This window comes from Vicugna pacos, chromosome 5 (genome assembly GCF_048564905.1).
Source record: "Vicugna pacos chromosome 5, VicPac4, whole genome shotgun sequence".
NCBI lineage: Eukaryota > Metazoa > Chordata > Mammalia > Artiodactyla > Camelidae > Vicugna > Vicugna pacos.
Window position 1 is genome coordinate 28729472 of NC_132991.1, and position 14882 is coordinate 28744353.

The window sequence follows — 14882 nt, forward strand, 5'->3', positions numbered from 1 at the left end:
TTTTTGCATAATCTATAGACTCTGAAGCTGGTTCCCCTAGTCATCAGCACTCAAGTATGCAGTCAGCAACCTGGCCTTGAAAAAGCATAATAGTTTTAATGAGTAGGAAATCAATTAGGAATTTTGACACATGGTGATATGCCCAAACAATTAGGCCTGTCCTTAGCTAGGAGGCTCTGCTTTTAATATGACAATGAAATTGACTATGTCACTTCAACCTTCGAATAGCTGGGAGCAACACCACTCAGTGCCCATCACCAATAGGAATCTTCCTTTCTAGGAAAGGCGAGGGGCTGCAGGCTGATTCGTATTCGTGTTCTGGATCAGCTATAATTATATGGGTGTGATTTATTGGTTTTCTATCTACTGCTTTCTGTTTACACTGGAAATAATGCAATTTGTTTTCCTTCTGAAACTTCCAGTCAAAGTGAATTGTTCTAAAGTGATGCATGCTTAACTCATACGGATGATTCAAACTGTCAGTGATCAAAAAGTCACTTAAATGCATAATGCATGGCAGTTCTCCACCCTAATTATTCGGTCTAGACTGGTGTTAATATTGCTTTTCTTTACCTGTGCTTCTATGATCTTATACCTGAGGAAGAGGCTGCAAAATACAGCAAGAGGTAGGGGAAATCAGTTCTGGGAGTTTTTATTGAGTAAGTAACCAAAAATGATACACCACGGTCAAATCAGCCAGAATTCCAAAGACATTTTATAGTTTTTAAGATTCCTAAGAGATAATAGTAATATGAAAAATGTCTCATCCTTCTGTGAAGTGTAAATGCTGGCAGCCCACCCACATGTTATCAAATCTGCTATTTACTTCCCTACTCATTTGAGTCACAAACATTTATTGAGCACCTGTGCCAGGTACCAGCAATACAGTGGTGAATGAGACAGAATATGCAATTCCTAGCTTTAGGAAGCACATGATCTATGAGGAATTCTTAGTTCCTGCCCAATCACCCACCCACTCCACCCCATCCCATCCTTTTTCCTATCCATTATGTGTCTGTCCTGTTTTTTATTTTATCAATCTTTATCAGTTTGATTTGCAAGTAAGCTCAATATACATTTTTGATTTAAAAAGGCAGTGTTTAAAGGTGAAACAGTACCTTTTCACTCTATCAACATAAAACTGTATCAGATTACAAAAGCAATACCTAAATATTGAAAAAAACATGGAAAATATAGAGAACAATAAAAAATAAAATAAAAATCCCTTGCAACCCCAACTCTGAGAAAATCACTATAAACCTTTGGCTATTTCCTTTCAGAAGTTTACTTTGCCACATTTGCTTCTTTTTTCCCTTAATTTTTTTCTCCTGTGTTAAAGTATTTTTAAAAATAATTTTATCAAATGATAATTTATCATGTATAATTTAATCATTCTCCAATAATTACTCTAATGCAAAATGGTCAACTCTAAAAGGACAGAGAAAATGACTTATTTTTGTGCTATAGTTCTTTCAGTGAATGGTAGAAAAATGGAATATCTACTTTCTGTTTTTCCTAAGTGGTTTTTTTAAGCTATCACATAAATCAAGATACAATCCTTTTTTTTTTTTTTTGCTTCTCTTACCTTGGCATCTGTATAACATCTGTTGAGGCCCACCTCTGACATTTATGATTGTAGATAGAACACAGATGGCAAGGAAGAGACATAGGGCAGAGAGCTAGCTCATAGGTGCCCTGGGGAACTAATTTGCTCTGTCTTCATGAAGGTAGTCTAAAGTAGTGTAGTAAACACTTGTTTAAGATTTAAGCCATAGCGTACAGAAAATGGTCAAATAAAACTAATTATTAGGTGGCAAAAGAAAGAAAGTAATGGGATTCAGGAACTCTTCCAAAGTATGGCACCTTGACATATTGAATGTTTTCAGCTAAAGAAGTTTGAGAAAACAGCATCAGAAGGTTACTCTGATACCCTCCTCATCCTTGCCCTTCTTCCCTGAAACGAGTCACAAAACTCTCCTGGGAAGGTGCCCTCCCAAAACCTGGAAGAAAGGAGTATTCTTATCTCCTAAGATGAAAGGATGCCTCAAAGAATCCTAATAAACAGGCCCTGCTCAGTCTTTCCCAGTTGGCTACAGCTACTTCATACTTCTAGCACACTCCTCCACAACTGTCCACTCTTCTACAAATCCATTGTAAATACTCGGGTCCAACTGTATCTTTGGGTTTTCATTTCCTTATGAAGACTTCCTTGGCATGTAAAATGTATATTAAATAAATTTGTATGCTTTTCTCCTGTTATAATCTGTCTTGTTAGTTTAATTTTCAGACCCAGCAAGTGACCCTAATATGGTTGAGGAAAACTCTTTCATCTCCTATAAAAGAGAGTGAGAGAGAAAGAGCAAAGCAAAGAAGGAAAGGAGAGGAAAGGTAGAGTGGAGGAGGGGAAGTACTAAGATAAAGTGGCCATTTGCCAGCTATGACTCCAGAACTTACTTGCTGTGTGAACTTGAGTAAGAGTAACTCCTAATTATCTCCCACAATCTCCCACTACCTTCAGTTTCCTCCTCTATACAATGGACACAATAATAATACTTACTGTATAAGGTTACTTTGAGGATTAACTGTCTAAAGTTAAATGCCTGAAGCATAATAAAAAGATATATCCTAATATTACTATTATTTCTATAATGGAAATGTTTATTTTAAAAGGAAACTGTCTACAGTTGATGTTTCCTCTCCAAGATGAGAATGTACCAGCACAATTTATGAGTAACTGACCAGATCACTGTGACCAAACAATCACATAAAACCTTTGAATGGACACCTCTCAGAATCATCCATGGTCCTCTTGCAACAGTCACTTCGGTATACTTGTTAAGAATGACATTTCTTGAGATCCACTGTCTATATTTCTGGGTGCAAAATTGGGAGACAGTCAGTGGTGATCCAGAATAACCATTTTAGACCTATTTCTAGGTGATAGCTATACAAGCTAAAGTTTGAAAAACTCAGGCTTCTTTACACAGAAAAAGTTTTAACAAAAATCTTCTAGTGAATATTGCATTAGTTGCTATAAGCAGATTCAGAGTGATTGGTGTTTGTGAAAATGTCAGTGGACAGGGTGCATTCCAAATAGGCCCTGTGAATTATTTACAGAATGGCTGTATTTACAGTATAGACTCAAGAGTTTTTACATAATCTTTGCTGTACTCCAAAACACTCCCTGAAATTACTGGGGAAGAGTTTCACCAATCATAAACCAATCACCTACCTCCTCAAACACCACTGCCCACCACACACACCCACACACACACACAGACTCATGATCAGCTGCCTGGAAATGCCAATCTTCACTGATTTTGGCAGAGAAAAAAAAAATCTAGTATTCTAACTAAATTACTCTGCTTACTCTCATTCAGAAAAATCACTTACCTCATAAAGAATTTGAAAACAAATTCTTCTAAAACTAGTGAAATCCATGAAGTCTGGAGTTCAGTGAATAATGAAGTGAATAGTTTTTACAAATAGTTATCTAACATGTTAAAACAGGAAAAACTGGGGAACTCTGTACTTCTTTGCAACTTTCCCATAAATCTAAAATTATTACAAATAAAATGTTTATTTAAAAATAGTAAAAGAAAAAGAAAAAAAATTCTTCTCGAAAGTATATCTTTGAAAGAGAATTATAGAATCAGAATTACAAAGCTATATAGGACATTAAAAAAAGCTGGTTTGTAGGGGAGAGGTAAATTTCTCCTCTACACCTCTTGAGCTCTGTGGCTGGACTTATTATTAAATTGACACAAGACATATTAACTAGAGAAAAAGAAACAAGTTTAATTTGTGACCAGAGAGGTCTCATACAAATGGGACCTAAGAAGTGGCCAAAGCAGGCAGCTTTTATACTTTTTGAAGAATAAACAATAAATTTGAGAGGACTTGACATGACAAAGAAACCTTGGAAACAGGTTTGGGGGCTTAACTAGTAAGGAATTTAAGCAAAGTTTCGGCTTGGGTAGCAAATTAGTAAAGAGTAACAAGGTTTGTTTATACTTGCTCCTCAGCCTGAATTCCCCATCTCTGGTGATAAAGATGTCTTTCTACCTCCTGGTACAGGGAGGGCACTTTTCACATGGGAGATTTTTTTCATGCTATCACAGAGATTCATGCAGATAGAAAACAGGGTCAACACACTCTTGCACTGGCTGTTTTTTAAGTAACTTTAATTCGAAAGCATCAATATCCCACTGAGGCATATTTTGGGGCAGCCTCCCCTGGGCTCCAACAGCTTGTCAGTCAGGAAGGCGTAGTGGCTACTACTCAGGCTCAGTAACGAGACGACCTTCCAGATGCCTGGCTCTGTCACTGCTGGACATAGGCCAGTGACCTCATTGTGTCTCTGTTTCTCAGCTGTAACGTGGGGCTGACATTCTACCTGTCTCATAGGGCCGTTCTAAGGCTGTAAGGAGTCAGTATGTATAAAATGCTTAGAATATTTCTGACAAACACTACGTATTCCGAAGATGTTCATTATTATCACTTTTTCTTCTGATCCAACAATCTCATCTTACAATTGTGAAAACTGAGGACTGGTAAAACTAAGCAACTTACCCAGGTCACAGAAGAGGAAAGTCAGGGCCAACACCTAGGATTCCAAACTTCACATACATTTTTCCCCAGTACCCTGCTGAGTTGTCAGAAGATAATTCTGTTTTTATTGATTCATACTTAAACCTCACTCATTGCCCTGAAACCTATAAACTACCAAGCAAACTGTTAAAAATAATTTTGTTTCCTATAATATGTCACCATAGTAGTCACTCTGCACATGAACAAGATGATGATTTTCTCAGTAATTTAACTCAGAAGGGATTTTTACAAGTCTCATATTTTAGAGCTATGAAAGCACATATCGATATTGTTGAAATATGGAATCTAAGAAATCAATCTTGGAAAATAAATTGTGGTGTTGCCTCGCTGTGGCTCATAATTGTATTCTTTTCATGTATGCTAATTGCTTGATCACCTATTGTAGTGCAGCCCTAATTATATTCATAGTTTTTTTGTCCTTCCTCCAGGAAATGTATGAATGGCTCTGGCATGCATCTCCTTCTCTTTTGAAATCCCTGAGACCAACAATCCATTTAATTATTTTTAGTAATGACTTTAGTGAATGCATTAGACATTCTGCTGTTTTACAGCTCACTCTGGATGTGGATGTTTCGCTGGTGCTAAATTAGAACCCCATACCTGGGGGTCTCTTTAGATAGTGCCTAAAAGACACCTTGGGGACTTGCTGAGATGCATTTCAGGTTTCTTTCTCCATTCCAAAACAGTTTGTACAGTTTCCTCTCTATTTCAGCATGTAGGTTACAACCTGGAGAGAGCCACAGGCTACCTGTTGGCCACATGGTGAGGCAAATGGAAATGTGTTTTAGATATTTTTCCCTCATCCTGATTCTCTCTTTGTCCTTCATTTTAGTTCCTCTTATTTCAGTGACCCCTTAGGCCTTTTATTTCCTCAACAGATACCATAACTTTCATTTCCTAATACTCACAATGAATTTTTTCCTATCACTGTACATTAGTCTCTTAGAATTATAAAAGATAATAAAGCTAATGAAATAATACTATAAAGCATTTAGAATAGTGCCTAATACATACTAAATAATATATATTGCTTATTAAATAAAAATAAATCTATTAAGCCAATTTATTTTATATAAATTCTTCCTTAAGAATATGTTTTTTAAGAAGGAGGGTTTTTTTCTTTTTTCTGTTTAAATTTCAGTTTACAAGGAGTTTTAATGACATAGCCTATAGGGCAAGGATCGTAATACTGAACATAAAGTGAATATTTTGCTATTTCTTAAAACACATTTATAGCAGCTGCTTACTCCACTTATTTTAGTCCAGGATTACACCCTGAAGGATGTAATCAAAAAGAATGTGCAACATGAAAGAAGTAACACTTCCCAATCTATTCATTCTGTTCTATCATAGAATCCAGCATTTCTCTAGTGATCAAGCCCCACTAACGAGCAGCCAGCAGCATGCAAAAGAGGCAGGGCCTGGCAACCAACCAGGCCTAACCTATACTACCAGACCGTCCACATAATCAGCCCACCACAACAGAAAGACCCATGCAGCCCTCTTAGGGGGAACTCATAGAGCATATAGGTTGGGTGATGAGAGAGAGGGCACTGCTGAGACGCACAGGATGTCCCCTACAGAAGGCCACTTCTCCAGGGTTGAGAAACATAACTAACCTACTACATACATAAAAATACTAATAGCAACTTAGACAAAATGAGGTAGCAGGCTGCTCACTTGCTCAAACTGGTTTGGAGGAATAGCTTAAGCTGAGGGTAGGGAGGCTGACTGCCAATAATTAATTGCTCACATAAGAAATATACAGCTCTTCTAAAATTCCATGGTTCCGCAGTTAAACAAAGATAAATTTAGTCCCAGGAGATGTTTGTACGAAATGTTCAAATGGCAAGGTAAGACATAAATTCAGTATTTCTTAACTGGATTGAAATATAGTTTACTTCTGTTAGGTTCAATATTTAATTAAGTGATGAATATCAGAGTGGCAGAAACCCTAAAAAATATCTAGAGAAAAACATCTTCATTTTACAAACAAGAAACATGAAGCTTAAAAGATCAGATACATTTCCTTGCATTCTACCATGAGTTAGTGGCAAAAGCACTCTGGCTAACCTATTCAGGAAGGCATTACACTTAGCACATAAATAGATAAGAAGGTAAGAAAAACACAGTTCCTCCCATAGAGAATCTTTAGAGATGAGGGTTTTTCAAGAGTTTAGGTAAGCTACTCCACGGTATTGCTGCCTTGGCTTACATTTTATTTGGCCAAGTGGCCGACATGTTCCTTAAACTGACATTCCCCCTCATGTAAGCACATGCTCTAGATAACACCCCTGAGAGATACAAGCAAATGTAAGTCCCTGATATGACTTTTCCCAACAGCCCTTGTGATCACAGTCTCCCCACATCCAAGCAACTTCCCCTTATGTACCTCTTAGATAAGACCCCCATAAAGCTTACCAAAACTCCACTCTTGGTTTGAACTGACCAATCCAGACTACGCCCAGGAATCCCAAAGCACTCCACTCATGGATTCTAATAAGGACATATGCCTCAGGTCCTATCTCTCAGTCTGCATTCTGCCTTGAACTCCCTGTGTGGTCCTGAAAGTATGCTAGGCACCTCCTTCAGGACCTGTGAGTAATAAATGCCTTAATTTCAATTTCTCTTTGGTCTGTTGTTGAAATATGGCTCATCATCTAGTTCCCTGTGCTCCACTTAACAAGTGTTAATATGACAGATGCATTACACAGTCTTTCCTTGATTTCCATTATCGTTCAGTTCAAGAAATAGTTGAGGAAGTTGACCATCCTACGCTTCTTCACCTGTGAACTAGGGACACAGACATAATTACAACAATTCTTTTCTCTTAGGTTGAAATATATTAAGAGAGGGGAGAATCACTTATAGTATATGAAATGTCTGTATATTATCTAAGTGCTAATATTACAGGCATATACAAAGTATTTCAAGGGCAGTATAAAGGGAAGAATTATTTCTACCTGTCTGGGTTCAAGACAGGATTCAAATGGAAGATATTTGAGTTGAACCTTGATGGAGAAGTCAGACCCTGTCAATGCCAGGTTGAGGGCTTTATAGACAGGGGAAATTTTGAGTCTATAACTTAGATTTCAGGAAGGACTTATAAGGTAGGCAGAATAATGACTGCTCCAAGGATGTCCACATCCTAATCCGCAGAACCTGTGAATGTATGCCACGTGGCAAATGGGAATTAAGGTTGCCAATGGGATTAAGGTAGCTAATCAACTGACCTTAAGATAGGGAGACTATCTTCAGTTATCTGAGTGGGCCCAATGTAATTATAAAGGTCCTGAAAAATGGCAGAGGAGGCAGAAGAGGTCTAAGTGGTGTGAGGTAGGAAGATCTCAGCCTGCCACTGCTGAAACTGAAGATGGACAAAGAACATGAGCTAAGGAAAGAAGGAAGCCCCTAGGAGCTAGAAAAGCCAAGAAAACAAATTTTTCCCTAGCGCTACCAGAAAGGAGTGTAGCTTTGCCAAAACCTTGATTTTAGCTTAGCGAGACCCAGGTTAGACTTCTGACCTACAGAACTGTAAGATAAAGAAAAGTATGCTGTTTTAAGCCACTAAGTTTGTGGTAATTTGTTACAGAAGCAATAGAAAATGAATTCGGGACTCAAAGAGCAGTTAATCCTCCTTGCAATGCCACCTGGGTAGGATTTATACTAGTGCGGAGAGAATAAGGACAAAAAGCAAAGGTGTTTTTTTGTTTTTAAGTTTCCTCCCTTTTGACCCAAGTCTATTTCCCACTCAAGTTGAAGCTACACAGGTAAACGCTGCATTTCGCTTTCCTTTGGCAATGGAAAGATTCTGCCAGGTGGACAGACTAAATAATATCTCTGTGGAATTTTCCAGTCACAGGCTTTGCTCTGACCCAAGCACCCACTGAGAGCTCTGAGGCTGAAAGGACCACACAAGACCACCCTAGAAGGCTGCATTCCTTCGTTCCTTCAGGCCCAGGGTACTGGCTGCACAACACACACTACGTGGCTGGTTTCTATCTCCCTGCCATTTCTTGGGATCTGGAAGTCTGCACTCCCTGACTTCTCATCCTTGTCTGCGTTTTCAGTCATTGCTTCGACTTTCAGGATGGGTTTGTCATAGCCTCAGTTTCCTCCAAACACCTAGGCTTGTATACGTAGTGATCCTATGGAACAGAAGTTGGAGCCTATGGAAGAGTGAAACAGGGAAGGTGGGAAAGCCAACACAATGGTGCAGTATCAAGCTGTCACTACTCTGAATCTCGAGCCTCAGTCTGCACGAGGACTTGGAGGCAGAAGGGGTTGCCTCCCAGGTTTGTGCAGGCTATCTGGGCCCTGAAGAAGTACCAGAAGGTAACACAGACACCCCTGAACAGAAGGTATGCTGACCAGTGATGCTGCTGAGGCTGGGAGCTCTCAAGTCACACCCTCCTGCAGCTGGTTGCTACAGTAACAGGTAGAGTGAAGAGGACGGTGAGAGGATGCAAGGCAGGCAGAGAGTTGTCTGATACGGGAGGCCTGCAGCTTCATGAGTGCGCATCACTGACCCATAGTGTCACCCAGACCTTCATTTTCCACACCGACTGACTCCCAGATTGGGGTCCCAGCACCACCGCCAAGCAGGACCTCAAGGCTTCCCGAAGGCCTTCTCCAAACATGGCTCTCAACTGTGTCCCCAAACATAACAAAACCCAAGAGACAGGGTCCCAGACCATCAGATCCAAAAGTACTGTTCACTAGTCAAAGTGGTGAATGCCAACTCACAAGAACAGATTCACATTCTTCTAAGGCACCCACTTCCTCTAAACCACAAAGAGGATAAACATCATTGTCTCTCAATACAATAAACAGATAGATAAAGCTTGACATTTTTCAATGTGAACTTTTACAATATTGCATTTTTCTCTACCTTTGTCTACAGTGTTTTTTAACAAGACTTTGGTAACTCTGATGCCACAAGAGAAAGTAAAAAGGCATGATGTGCTTGCTCAAAGCTGGTAGCTCCTCTGAACCTTACTGAAATAATCAAACAAGCCCAATCTGAAAAATCAATTGTAACATTTTTTTCCTTAAACATTCTTTGTAGCTAACTAATATTTAAGGGTCTTAACAGAGGCGAACAGCAGGGAATTGAGAGTTAATATAAACTTGGTGACACCGAGCTCTTCAAATGAGTAGTCTGAACTGAATTCCATGACCATCATCTTTTTTAAAAACAACAACTTTGTTCCTTCAAAGCCCCCTTGAAGGGTTTCTCTACCAATGCCTTGAGCAGCGTCCTCTGGTACCGAAATGGTGGCAGGGCTGCTGGCTCCTTTGGCGGAGGCTGCTGCCATCCACACAGCCTTTGATCTAACAACTCGTTCCAGACCATGTGCAAAGCTGCTATGCTAATTTCTTTCCTTGGAGCATTCTCTGTCCCCGGTGGCAGGCACCATACAATGTTCAGAAGCATTTTCTTTAACTGGCACACGAAGCTCACAAGATTACTGTTAATTGCATGGTACATATTGATTACCCTTGCTCCTGGAGTTCATAATTTTGCATACTGAAAGTCAACCTAGGCACATCCTGACTCCTCACAAAGAGCCAGCCTCTCTGATATTTTTGTTTATTTTTCTTCCTTCCTTCTTTCTTCCTTTCTTTCTCTTTTTTTTTCACATACACCTCTTACACAAATACACTAAACTCATAAGGCCCTTTCCGTCTTCCTCATTCACCCCAAAATGAAAAACTTCCTAGTGATTAAGAGAAGCCTATTTAAAAAGCAGACATCGATTCATCTATACACTTTAATGTTATTTTAAAAAAAATCATCAAGCATTAAACTGGATTTCACTTGTAAATACATGTTTTAGAGAAAAGAAAGAATTATTATTTATCAATTAATTAGCTGCCTGGTGTGTTCAAGAAAAGTGGTGGAACATTCACGTGTAAATCTATAAAGGAAAAAATCCTTGGAGAAGCTCATGTCCTGTGTAATTAGAGTTAATTAACACATTTGCTCATTGACTATTATTTAGCACTCCAGCTGCTGAGAAAAATCCATAGGCCCATTAAATATTAATTAGCAAAAGTCTATTGTCTGATCCTGTCAGATTCTGTATTGATGAGACTTTTTACAAGCACAGCTTTGTTAGGCTGGGTATGGAGTAACTCACAGTAGTTGGCTACTGAGGAACAAGAAAATGTGAAACTCATAATAAAACGCATAAGCCCAGTATTTCAATCTTTTTTTCTTTCTCCTTCAACTGATTACACTGCCAAAAATACTAGAAATGAAGTAGTCATCTGTGATCACATAGCTACCTACAATCTTGAAATTATGTGATTACTGTTGTATCAAATTCTTGGCGTTTCCTGGGCAGCCTATGTGACACATCCTTTGGAAAACCTAAGGAAAATTAACCTATAATTGCAGAAACAAAATGCTCCCCATAGCTTTTAAAAACAGCTGCATTGAGATATAATTCACATACTACACAATTCACCAATTTAAAGTGTACAATTCAGTGGCTTTTGGTATATTGCATTATCATGTTTCAAATTTTAAATTAATTCAATTTTAAAAATACATATAACATAAAATTCACCACTTAAACTATTCATAATGTTGTGCAGCCGCCCATAGCTTTCATTAAATTGATTTGTTTTGTTGACCTAAAACAGACCACCAATTATTTCTCCAGCAAAAATGGGTTTATTCAGAATCAGCAATGAATTGCAATTCAGGGTTTGCAACTATGGTGAGCCACATTCAAGTACCCAGCAAAAATGGCTAGGAGGACTCTTTTATAAAGTGGAGAAGAAAGTTGAAAGGGTTACAATTAATAAAGAGTCTGTGACTTTTCATTGGCTGAGTTGTTGCCAGGAAGAAAAGGGTCTTCCTCCTGTTGGGCTCTGTTATCTTCATAGGGCATGAGAGCTCCCCCTTCTGGTCTCCCAACTCTATTCAATAGAGATTTCTGTTTGTTAATTTTTTAGTTTTAAGACTCTTTGTGACTGAAAGGCACAATCAGAGAATAGATCCATCTACCCTTCCTACACTAAAAAGCTGAATTTCCATATGGTTAAAATGTCTCACTGCTCAGTCAGCAGCAGTGACTCTGTGAAAATTGCTCTCTGGAAGCCACTCTGCCCCACACCTGTCCTAATTGTTTTCTCCCTTCTTGGTTAATTCTGCCTCTAACATCCATAGTTGGCCAACCAATTGTACTGAACGAGAGCCAGGTGCCCTTTTTCCTGCCTCTAGGTGGGAGTCCCCTGGCAATTCCAGTAATGGTCAAAGTCCAGGTATCCCAAGACATCATCTGAAGTATACCGCTTTTCTTCCCCATTGCTTACCACACAAAGCCCACCCTCATCTTTTTTCCAGAGGAAAGCTACTAAGACAACAAGTCCATCAAAGTGATCACAAATGAATATAATAGTTTAATTTATTTATTCCTTTCACAATAGTCCTACGCAGGTTCTCCCAGTAACTAACTTAACGAAAAACTGCTCTCTTTCTTCCTTTAGCAATCCTGGAAATACCAAGAACAAGGCACAGAAAAACTGACACTTTCCAAAGAATTCTATTAACAAGTTTAACTTGTAATAAAACAAAACAACATCTACCAATATCAATTTTATAGTTATAATATGAAGCTAGAATATAACAGTTATTTTTTAATTATGGAAAATTTCTGTTAGGCACTCAATTAGGTGTTTCATATTATTCTCACTTAATCCATAAGAGTTGTAGAGGTTATGGGTTAAGTGACACATGTTAGGAGCTTTGGTGCCACACATGGACCTGAGTTTGATTTCTGGTTTCTCTATTTAATAGCCATTGTCCTACAAAATGTTCATTAGGAAATGTCACTTGGTGCCACCTACAAATGACAGGTAGAAGAATCTATGGGTGCACACAGTTCCCATTCTAGCAACATCCTATAGAGAAGCATGTTTGGCCAGGGGTGTGGTTGGACACCCATGGGGTTATGCTACAGAGAGGAACTTATAAGGCCAACATGAGAGCGACCTCACAGTAGGAATAAACATGTTGGTTCAAGTCTAAATAATCTGAGGTTAAGGCAATCTGTTTAGAGATTGCCGGGAAATGCCAGCTGCACCCTTCCCTAATATGTCGAGTTCCTGGTCAGGTGAGAAATTGAGTCTTGTAAACAGCCCCCTCTTCCTTGGAGAAAGAGAAGCTTCTAGTCCCAGCCAGCTTGTTGGGAAAACAAAAACAAAACACCATGAAGAGCTCCCAGGGTAACTTATCAAACAAGTCTGCCTGTATCCACAGCTAGGTAACCTCAGGTCAGTTTTTAACCTTTCTATACCTCAGTGTGTTCAGGGTTCACATGGACGTAATTATGTTACTTTCCTATAAGTGGTGTGAGAATAAAATGGCATATATAAAGTATTTAGTCCTGAGCCTAGTATAATCTAAATATGAAAAAATGTTGGTTCCATTATAACCCCACTTGACAGTTAAAGAAATGAGGTTCTGAGAGATTTAATAAGATAACCTCCATTGACACCGAGGGTTGGCTATGCTCTATTGTTGACCCTACTCACCAAGCTGTCAAATTCCTTGATCAAGTCATCCCATTTCATGACCCTAAATATGTGAAGATGTTCATTTGGTCATCCTTGATGTTGTAGTCAGCCTTCCTAACAGTGACCTGCCAACCCCCAGACAACTGCAGGCATATGCTCCTGTAATCAGACTGGAGCGCCACGAGATAAATTCCTTTCACCCCTCACCTACGTGCAGTCTAAACCACTTACCTGTTTTATTTTTATCCATGGCTTCTGACAACATATTATTTATATTTTATCATAATCTGCCCTCTCTTACTAGACTATAAATTCCATGCGATCTCTATTTTAAGCACCTGGAACAGAACCCGGCACATAATAAGTGCATAATAATTATTTGATTCATGACAATGAATTTTATATCTCAATACTGATAAGCCAAAATTGTGAAATTATTTACTTGGTCATTATGAAAATGTCAATACTCTATTTCCCTTAATTTTGTTGCCAAGATAGGATAGTAGCGGTAGAGAGGGATATAATGATAAATTCATTGTGCATTCTGGCTGTTTATACATTTTCAGTCAGTTTTGTTGACAGGAAAGCTAAACTGAGGAAGCTAAATTCTATATGGTAAGTTAAGGGTGAGTTTAAACTAGTAAAAGTTTTTAAGACCTTTAATAAAATTTCTGCAGGGCAATCCTAAAATATCCTTATTAACTTAAAAGACTAGAGTTGGGTATCTCTTTTTTGGGTCCAATAGTCTAAGTTCATGGTTAATTCAAAAGTGACTGATATACGTATAATAAGAAAGACAATATTGAGAAACCAGGGCCCCATGTACCATAGATCATTTGATTATTAAATGGGACCCCTAGTGGTTAGATACGACAATAAACTTTGCTTATGAAACTGGCTAGTATCTAGGTTTACAAAAAAGTACTTCAGAAAAAAAAAAAAACATAGTGCTGATTCTACCTTTGGGGGTAAAGTAAGACTATCACAAATAGGAGCATAGTAAAATGTTCATCTAAGGTGAATTTTGGCATTTCCTAAGGGACCACTGCCTAATCAGGATCCCTATCCTCGCATTCTTTTATGCATGAGATTTTACTTGAGAAAGTATTAATATAATCCCCATATAATTGTACGCATAATGGTTAAATACCAAAGCAGCAAGATGAACAGGTGAAATCTCAAATCCTATTTGAGTTGCGGGCAAAGAGGCAGGGTGAATGAGTGGAATGTGGGACAGAACCGTTCTGGGGATAAGGCTCATTCATGAGCGCCTCCTTTCCCTTTAACCACCTATGATGCTTTCTAGTGATTTCACATGACTGCTATGGAAACATTAAACCTAAGTATGTATTATTGTCTGAAGATTATAAAGAGCAAAGTTATGTTTATTAATTAAAATAATATATAATGAAAATACAAATCCCCTAGCACCTAAAAAATCCATTTAGAATAAGAAAAAATTAAATAAATCACTAAAAATGTTAGACTTTAAATTGAAGATCTGTATACAGAGGAAAATGTCTTTAATACTAAATAACATTTATACCTCAAATCAGGATGCCAAACAGCATAGAAGGTTGCTGAGGTATCCGCATGAAGTAGACTGAGTCTAGAAACCTCACCTGGGTAGAGGGTCTGACAGTTGGAACTCATCATCCCAGCATCTATTATCACTGTCACATGTCACAAATACCATTAGTTGAATGAGAAACACTTCACGTAAGCTCCTCAGCACAGAACAA